General features: G+C 42.2%; 1 long non-coding RNA gene across 1 annotated transcript in view; it reads right to left on the bottom strand.

The window, feature by feature from the left end:
- Positions 1 to 10,441, bottom strand: part of LOC310760040 — a 592,410-nt gene that overhangs the window by 491,754 nt on the left and 90,215 nt on the right. The window lies entirely within an intron of this gene.

Below are 10,441 nucleotides of genomic sequence, written 5' to 3'. Positions count from 1 at the left end.
AGCAAATGGCTGCCTTGGACACAGACAGCTGGCATGGAAAAACTGCTTAGCAAGGAGAGGGGCCATCATTACGTTTCAAAAGGGCAATAGATACTGCAGTAGTCACACAGTAGTGTCTCCCCTTTTTCTCCCCTTTAAAGCAACCATTTTTTGGGAACTCACTTCCCATGAGATGTCCCAAACTGGCCAGCACCCAGGCCAAATGCTGAAAGCTGAGTAGGGCAATTCATTTCCTCCTTTTGGAATAATTGCCTGCTTTTTAGAACAAAAAAGAGTCCTGAAGATAGGGAGGTGCTCCCATGTACTCATGCACTACAAAATCTGGATGTAATGCACGCGCGTGCACACACACAAACACGGTGGTGCTGTAAAGTAGGGTTGCAAAGTAAACAAGGGTTGTGTAAGGTCAGAAATAATAAAAATTCCTCACCTTCCAAAGCAGCAAGCAGGACAAACAAATAAATATAAAAGCAATGTGACTATGGTCTATGTGTAAAAAAAGGTAAAGGACCCCTGACAGTTAAGTCCAGTCACAGACGACTCTAGGGTTGTGGAGCTCATCTCACTTCACAGGCTGAGGGAGCCGGCGTTTGTTCGCAGACAGTTTTTCCATGTCATGTGGCCAGCATGACTAAGCCGCTTCTGGCAAAACCAGAGCAGCACACAGAAACACCGTTTACCTTCCTGCCTATTTATCTACTTGCACTAGTATGCTTTTGAACTGCTAGGTCGGCAGGAGCAGGGACCAAGCAACGGGAGCTCACCCCGTCGTGGGGATTCGAACTGCCGACCTTCTGATCAGCAAGCCCAAGAGGCTCAGTGGTTTAGACCACAGCTCCACCCGCGTCCCTGCTGTATGTGTAGATGTTCATAAATTAGACTTTGAAAATATGGACGGGTGATCTCTGGGCGATTTACAGTAAATCAGAATGGATTTCTGACTCCCAATTGCTTCACATTAACAACAGCAAAATGACTCTCTTCACCCATCCCAGCCCAAATTATATTGATGAAATGAAGAGAGCTTGTGGTAACAAGAGCTGGGTTTTTTGTTTTTTGTTTTTTGTTTTTAAATGGAAAGCTATGAGTTCTAATCAGTTCTGGTACTCAAAACAAAGTCCTAGGATGAGAATTGTTTAATTTCATGTGTATGGCTTTTATACCAGGCTCTTATTGGTAGATCTTGGGATTCTAGAAAGCAACAACAATGTACAACCAGAAAATCTGAAGTCTGCCCAGTCCTGTTTTAATATAAAGGCCCCCTGGTGTAGTGTTTAGGGTGTCAGAATAGGATCTGGAAGTCCAAGGTTCAGTGCTTGCTCAGGCATGAACCCCACAGGGTGGCCTTGGGCCAGTCACTATATCTCAGCCTAACCTACATCATGGGGGGAAATGGAGGTATGTAAGCCACCTTGAACTCTTTGGAGGAAATATGGGATATAAATGTAATAAACAACAAATAATGCAGGTTCAATGCCTAAGGCAAAACCTACCAGAGCATGACAAAGCACTGGTTTCCCTTTGTATGTTCCGTGTGGTCCCTTCACCAGTTAGTTGAGTTAGATGGAGATATGGGGCACATGCCCAGACCTCCCATTCTCCACACTGGCACAGTACATTGCCTGTCGACAGTCTTATGCACACACTCAGAGAGAGAAACCAGACTCCCTTAGGAAGATTTATCTGCATTTTGGTACAGTACTGCAAGCATAAACAAGCGACATTGTGAGAGGAGAGGATTAGTGCCTGTTTCATGACCTGCTAGCACTCATATATGAGGAAATCAGGAAGCTGAGGGCTAATCAGGGACGGGACAATAAGTTGGATGCAGAACAAACCAGTTCCTTAAAGCCAATTTCAGTGTCAGATGGTGGGAAAATGAGAACTGCTACAGACAAATCCTCCAGAGACAAACCAAACATTTTACAAGTACACAAGGTGTCTTTTTTTTTCTTGAAAGGAAAACACTTAAAAGAGTTCATGCTGGTTCAGAGATTGATTGCCTGAATTCAACAGCTAAGTAAACTACATTACACCTCAGACTGCGTCAGCCGCTGCTATCTCTGTCGCAGAGCTGCTCTGCCTAAGGCTGAATGACATGCTATACCTTTAAAGCACATTACAAGTACATTCTTTCCCTCAAAGGATTCTGGGCGCTGTAGTTTACCCTTCACAGATTGGCAATTCCAGCAACCCTTAACAAACTGCAGTGTTCAGAATTATTTGAGGGAGGAAATGTGTTTTGAATGTGCTTTAAAGGTATAAGGTGCACGCAGCTGGACTAAGCATGTTAAGACAATAGCCAAGAAAACTGCCAACTAAACTTCCTGATAATTGATTCTGGAAAGACAGTTAAATATCTTGTATTTAAATTTGATAAACCAATATCCTGCACTCATCCTCATCACACCCCAAACAAGAAGCGATCCACCTTTGGTGTCACCCATTTCAGGTATATTCTTAACACAACTTAGGTATAATTCAAGCAGGTTACAAGCCTGCCTGTTTTATAACCTTCTTGAATTATAGCTAAGTTTGGTTAAGAATGTAGGAAGACCAATATGTGTGAAGTAATTTAGACTGCAATGTTGTGTACTCCCCACCGCACACAAGAGAAAGCTCCAGAACAGGTATCGTAGTGTTCAGCCTGTGTCTCAGGAAAATCCCCTGACTTGGCAAGCCTGCTCTGAGCAAAAAAGAATGAAGGAAATGAGTTCATGTGACTTTTTAGTTATACAGTAACAGCACTCCAGGGCATTGCTAAGCTCTGCCAATGTCATCCCAGTGCACTTCAGTAAAGGAAACAAAGCTGGATAACAGTGCTAGGTTTGTCTTCTCTGGCAACCTGATTGAAACCGGCAAAATATATTCTTAAAAGAATTAATCTTTTGTATTTATTTTGTGACAAGTTACCTTCATTGTATTTATGGAGCAACTTGAGGGAGAGCTTTTTCAGCATGAGGGCCACAGTCCTGAGATTTTGTCCTTTTGGCAAATCTCCACCCAAGTCTTTGCTTATGTCTTCTTGAACTGGCTTCTGGCATAGCCAGCTACCATTTGCTTGTCTGCTCTCCTTGTTAGAAACCAAGGGAAACCAACCCTATTAACACAAGCCCTTGTCTTCTCACTCCGAGTTGACACAATTTTGTACATTCACGACAACCAAGACCGCGGCAATCAAAGGAATCCATCAGCTTTAATAAAGGTCTGCCAAGCATCACTGAAGGCAGAGGTGAACATGTCCTTGCATTCTAAATGTCTCTCTCCCATCCCTGTTGCTCAAATCTAGAGCTCCCAGCAACTAAACAAGAATTGGGCATGGCTGAACATTCATTAACATTTCACGTTGATATTTTAGAGTCACAGGGAGCTAGAGCACCATTTATTTCAGTGAGGATGGCATTTTTCCTACCTGTTGAAGCCTTCAATCAGACTAGTGTTGGCAGAACACTGGCAGGGCTGGCAGGCAGGCACAGATGCACGATTAGGCTAAGAGTGTCAAGCTCTTGCCAAGGGATTGGTGGTGGGGGTCACTCCTGTTACACTGAAATCCTCTGAGAACTGCCTTGTTCTGGTTCCTTTAATTATCTTTGTAATTTAGGAAATAGTTTCCTTAGATTCATGTCTGTTGGAGGAGGCCCAGCAAATCACTTATTTCAGTCTCCAGCCCTGAAAACACCACATTTTAGACCTGTACAGTTTTAGGGCTTTAATAACTGCATAATGAAAACAGAAATCAACTGAAGTTTTCTTTCTTTTTTTATAAATATTTATTAAGTTTTCCAATTTTATGCAAACACAAAAAGAAAAAGAAAAAGAAAAATATTGAAAACAAATCAATTTCAATAACAATTTTTCAATAACATGTTTCTTTGACTTCCTCATACCTCCCCTTCTTGTTTTCTAGTTCAAATTGTTAATCCAGCAAATCCTAATCTCTTAACATTCCTTTTAATTAACACCTTATTTTCCAATCAACTTTTTAAATTTTATGACTTAAACAATTTTAATCCCTGTTATCTTTATCATAACAGCTAGAGACCACAAAAGTTCAATCCAGCATCTTTTCAGAGTTCATTAATTTTATAGTATTTCTGTAAATAGTCCTTAAATTTCTTCCAATCTTCTTCTGCCGACTCTTCTCCCTGGTCGCGGATTCTGCCGGTCATTTCTGCCAGTCCCATACAGTCAATCAACTTCATCTGCCATTCTTCCAGAGTGGGTAGATCTTGAGTCTTCCAGTGCTTTGCTATAAGTATTATTGCTGCCGTTGTAGCATACATAAAAAAAGTTCTGTCCTTCTTTGGCACCAAATGGCCGACTATGCCCAAGAGAAAAGCCTCTGGTTTTTTCAAGAAGGTATACTTAAATACCTTTTTCATTTCATTATAAATCATTTCCCAGAAAGCCTTAATCTTTGGGCACGTCCACCAAAGGTGAAAGAATGTAGAAATCAACTGAAGTTTTCGCCAGCACCACATTTTCGTGCTGGTAGAAAACTTTTAGTCTGTTAATTTCTGTTTGTATTCAAGGTACAGAATGTCTGTCCATAAAAACAAGCTTGTCCAATCATTTTTAATTAATTAATTAATTAATTTTTTTCCTTCCACTGCTGAACTGCTGTTGTAGTTAATCTTTGGTCTCTCACCCTATCCTTAATAAGATTGCCACTTTTCCTTTACAGGAACTTTAGGCTGTGTACACATTTTCTGTTTACTCTGCACCCAGTGTGCTCTCACAGCTGGTTTGGAAAGCAATGAAAACACAATGTTAGCCACAATCTATATGTATTCTGCATCTAGCTTGTCAGGAAATCTCAGAGGTACCTCTCATCTTACTTTTCCAAACCAAAGAGTCATACAATATTGAGAAAAGCCAGTGTGGCAAAAGGGTGAGAGTTTTGGACTAGGACCTGGGAAAGCAGGGTTCAAATCCCCCCTCAGCCATGAAGCTCACTTGGTGACCTTGGGCCAGTCACCATCTATCAGACTAACCTACCTCACAGGGTAGTTGTGACGATGAAATGGGGAGGAGGAGACCCATATACACCACCTTGAGATCCTTGGAAGATAAAGGTGATATATAAATGAAATTAATAAAGTGGATCTTGTTTTGTTTTACATATACATAATGCAAGAAACCTATTCGGGTGTCCACCCCTCCTATCATTATTAAAATCTAAGTCATGTTCTAAATCACGTGGGGAGCCTAAATGTAAAAAGCAGACTTCCCCTTTCAGATTTTTCTCCAACTCACTGGAATCAGAAGTGGTATACCTTTGAGTACCACTTGCCTGGGAACAATAGCAAGGCGGGGCTACTGACCTCATGTCCTGCTTGTTCACTTCTCAAAAGCATCTGTTTGCACACTGTGAAACAGGATGCTAGACTTAGAGGCTCTTGGTCTGATCCAGCAGGGCTTTTCTTATGTTATTAAGTGGGAGTGGGGTTGGCAAGGCCATGATGGTTGAGGTGGGACAAGCAAGTGTGGGAAATGAAGCAACCCACAGAAAGTATTAATGCTGGAAGAAAACAATGAATTGCCCAGAGCAATAGCCATTTGTACGTCTTTGATCACCGCACTCAATAAATTGTTGGGGTTGTCAGTTGCTGGTCTTTGATTCTGAGATGCTGCCATGGTTCATCATTGGTATGCATTTCACTGTAACCCAGTTCATCAAAAGCACATGTAGTGATTAGCATCCCTTTTTCAAGAGCTTAAGAAGGGAATGGTGCATCCATGCTAAAAAGCTATTTGGTCTTTATTAGGGATTAACTCTCAGTATAAAATGAAGATTGCTTAAAGGACCTTGCAGAAATGAGTTTGATGCCAACACTAAAGACTAACATTCAATCCAATCTAAGCAATACATGGCAAAACAACATGGAACTGCAATTCTTGTTACAGCTCTTAAAAACAACCATTATTGCAGGCTTTATACTCAGTGTACATGGAGGGACAACTCACCAATAAAATATCCTTAGAGAACATTTGCTAGGATACTGTTCTGTGATCTGCCTGCTATCTTTTCAGGCTATGGCTCATGAACTTCACCATTAAACCACTTGATTTTTCTGTCAGTCCTCGTTTCCCAAAAGGCACATCCCTAGCATCATTCAAAGCAAGCTTATTAACATGCCACATTTCATGGAAGCTGTCAAAGTGGCACACATCATAAAGAATGCAAGGACCAGTAGAAGGAGTCTCCGATGATTTGTCTTGGCAGATCTATCGATTTGATCAAACTGTAAGCTGCACATTATGCTGGTTTCACTTTGCTGCTAACGCAGTTTCTACAGTCCCACTTTAGGACTGCCTTTGTAGCTAGAATTGCATCTGTAATACAGTCTCCAGCAGGTTCTTCTTTGTATTTGCATGCTGGGGCAACATTGTGGAACACAGGGACTCTTAGTTATTTGATGGCCACATGTGAGGACCTAGTTAATTGGGAAATACATTAGCTATCCAGCAAACCAATGCAGCATTAGTCTCCAGAAACTAATTACTATGCCAGGACTGTTGCTGATGGGTAGTAAGTGAAAAGTTAATAATCACAAGTTTGAAGAGGAAGCAGAAGCAGCCAGCAGCTACAGTGGGGATGGAAGCCAGAGGGAGAGGCAGTGACTCTGGCTCCTCCTCATCACTACTGTCCTGTCCACTCATCACCCACCAGCAGTGATCTCTGCAGTTCACCTGCTGATGTCTTTGGTGTTCAGCTCACTGCACTTTGCTTCTGATGAATGCTGCACATCATCTCCTGCTATTCCAGGAAAAGGAACTCATCAACATCCAAGGTTCCTCTGGAGTGGGTTGCTTCATAGAGCAGAGCTAAACTAAATAAAACCAAGAGGATGAAGGTAAAGGCCAAAGACATAAAGATGTTTGGGTATGAGGTGAAAGAGGATGTAGAGACTGTCGTTCCCCAGTGAACAGCAGCTGCTTGTGGGTTTCTCCTAGGCACCTCTGGCCACTGTGAAAAAGGCCAGGGGATGCTGAAGTAGGTAGGCCTTTGCTCTGATCCAGCAGGGTTCTTATCTTCACAAAAACACCACAGTTCTCGTTATAATCAGCTAGAATGAGAAGGAAATGTGTAGAGAATTGCTCCATGTTTAGTCAAGAGCTTGTTGCCAGGAGATAGAAGAATAACCTGAAAATATTCAGCTTTCTCTTGAAGATGAAAAAAGTTTGTGATCAGAGACTCAGGACTGTTGATTCAGAAGGAAAATGATAAAGATGTGTAACCAGAACAAAATTCACAAAGTAGTTTGTGTGGAGCTGTCCCACCACACAGTGACATTTAGGCTGCAACCTCAACCCAAACGGGTGAAACACATGAGACTTCCTTTCAAGTGAGCAGTATAGACCCATAGTATAAAGGTATTCCAGCCTACTCCCTCTAATCTTTATAATGGAGATGTGGGCTTGATTTAGGCATGCAATTACTCTAGAAAGAGTGTTGCTCAACTCAATGGTCTAAGAGAAACTGTGAGCTGCTGTGTATGGTCTCCAAGGCAATGCAACACATCATGAGGCAGAAGAAGACCCAGTTCCCAGGAAGGAGCGCCCAGCTTCAGGCTAGGAGCTCTCCACAGGATAGGTATTCTCATGAGTAGCTGGACTTTCCCCATCTTTGATTAAATTTGTAATGGGTAGGCAGGACTGATTGTGGGGAAGCCTTCATAGTCCTGTGCAGTCTGAGATGGCAGCTGCTGATGCTGGAATCCTGACCCCTGGCTGCCTCCTTGAATTGTGTTAGGGAAGCGTGAAACTCCTCTCCTAAGTTGGTTTGATGCTTGCTGCATCACTGGTGCCTAAGAGCATCTGGACTGATTCCTGGCCTTCTACTGTTGGTGAGATAGTACTGTCAAACTGCTCAAATAAAGCTTGGCTCCTTTACTTACAAGGAAGTGCACCTGCTGTTGGTCTTGGGCAGGAGCCAGGGCAATGTGTGGCCTTTTGTTCTTTTCTTCACCTATGTCTTGACTCTATCCTGACACATGGAAGGAAGTTTAAGTCACACAGCTGGTATTCCTCAAGATGAAGATAGTACTCAGGTTTGGCCCAACTAACCTCAAGGCCTTGGGGCTACCAAAATAGAAGTGAATAGGCGTGTTACAAGTAAGATCATTATTTGGGACCCAAAATCAATCTAGTTGTGCTGATGGTAGCAATTTATACAGTTTACTAAACAGAAGACGGAGGAGGAGGCCTCTGCCAAGTGTGGCTCTCCCATATTACAAAGAATATTTATTTATTTTTATTTAATGCAACAATTTATATACCACTTAATTACGATCATTTCTAAACGGTGTACAAGTGACTCAATAAAATGCGAATGAAAATCAGTTAAAATTATAAAATCAGAATTTAGCTCAACATATGATGCTCTCAGAGCATGCCCTGATGCCGTTTTACTAAGTGCTGTTGGAGCCATGCACATTAATTTGATTTGCATCCGTAGTTTGGGATAGACACCTGTACTTTTAAGCAGGATACAAATAAGAAGATAATAGCGGAGACTAAATGGCAGAGGCAGTGCTTTTTTTTTTTTAGTAAAAAATGAAGTGCTGGTACTGTACATGTATCCAAGTGCTGTGAGTGCTGGCTCAAAATAGCTGCCATGGGAAACAAAAAGGAGGTGATGGTACTCTAGACTGGCGAGTACCATCACACACAAAAACAACTGGGAAGAGGTATCCAATATTTAACTCTAGTCTGCACTCATGTTTGAAGAGAAATGTGCATGCTTCATTTCACTGCCTTAATTGCCCAGTTCTGTCACTTGGATGTTACTTTACCCGCATACTTTTAGACACTTTCCCTCTCTACACAGGTATAATATTTGGATCTAGCATGAAGCACATAATTCTCACATTTTGTATAAAAGTGCTCTTTCCCTGCCTAGCATGAGCAAGATCTTCCTTGCAGATGGGAGACTAAATGCCTTATACCAAGTCAGACTATTAGCATTTCTAGCTCAGTATTGTCAAGACTAGCTGGCAGTGGCTCTCCATGGTTTCAGGCAAGAATAGTTCCCAGCCCTACCTGGATTGAACTGGTTGTCCAGAATGTAGCAGCATGTTTTTTTGACTGGGGCCAATTGCACATAGCATATAACACTGACCTTATGAGAACACACTGAATGCTAGTTAGTTTCCATGCTAAATTAATGATTTATAGATCTAAATGGGGCCTGGTCTAGGACATACCTTTTCCCATATGTGCCCTGCCCTGTGTTTCTGTGTGCTCTGGCTTCCATCACAGTGTTCTGATGCGCCAGAAGCAGTTTAGTTATGCTGATCGCAGAAAGCTGTCTGTGGACAGCTCTCTTGGCCTGAAGCGAGATGAGCACCACACCCCATAGGCACTGGATTTAACCATCCAGGGGTCTGTTACCTTTTTACCTACATGCCCTGCATGAGTTAAGATCACTGAATAGGATATGACATGAGGTGAGTCCATCTAGCAGCAGGACCAGGATGTGTGTTTGATGGTGGGCACCCATATTCTGGAATTTTGGCTCCAACTAACAGATGCCCTCATACTTCAAAAATGAAGAAGAGCTGTTAGATCATTTGTAGCACCTCTATCCATGCAAGATCACCAGCAAGGGAAGATCATCCTGGCCCCAGCTGGATAAAATAGCCAGTTTACAACTCACTACTTGGTTCTATCAGTGTTAAACTGATCTCCTTTCTCTTGGCTTCACTTCTTTTCCTTGGATATCTTGTTTTTTTAGTTTATAAACCCAAGGACAGGGTGTGTTCACCATTAAAAACAAAAAATCAATGTGAACCACTCGGGAGATATTCAATATTCATGTGAAAAGCAGGGTAGAACTATAATTAATGAATCCATTAATTTTGCTCACTTGCAATCTTGCTCGCTTGCTTACTGGCAACACTGCAGATTGGCACCCTACACAAAAGTGGAATATACCACAAAAAGGCATACCTGAAACTTGAACAAAGTGTGTTTTAATGGTTATGTGAAGTTTATTTAATTTATGACAACAACAAAAGACCAAGGCAGAGAAGAAGTTGATTGTTGAATGTAATCACCATTGAACTGTGGCAATGTGCACCGTTTAGTTCTGAAGGCTGGTGTAGTGCAATGACTATAGCTGGTCTGGGGAACCTGTGGCCCTCCAAATGCGTTTGGATTCCAGCTTCCATCAGCCACAACCAGTACAGGCAAATGGTCAGGGATGATAGTTGTCATCCAACAACATCAGAGGGCAAGAGGTTCCTTGTACCTGGACTAGAGTATTGGGCTTGCATGTGGAAAACTGTAATGGACTGGCTGGATGCAGAGAAGTGATGAGAGGTACCAGCTGGGGAACACCACAGAAAAACCCAGGGGAAGAAGGCTCAGAGCCAGGGGATTGGTGATGGGATGACAATGAGTGGTCAGAGGGAGAAGAGAGAGCAGACTGGGAGGG

Source organism: Podarcis filfolensis (genome assembly GCF_964270895.1).
Source record: "Podarcis filfolensis genome assembly, chromosome: 3".
Lineage (NCBI taxonomy): Eukaryota > Metazoa > Chordata > Lepidosauria > Squamata > Lacertidae > Podarcis > Podarcis filfolensis.
This window is presented reverse-complemented; position numbering and strand designations above follow the sequence as displayed.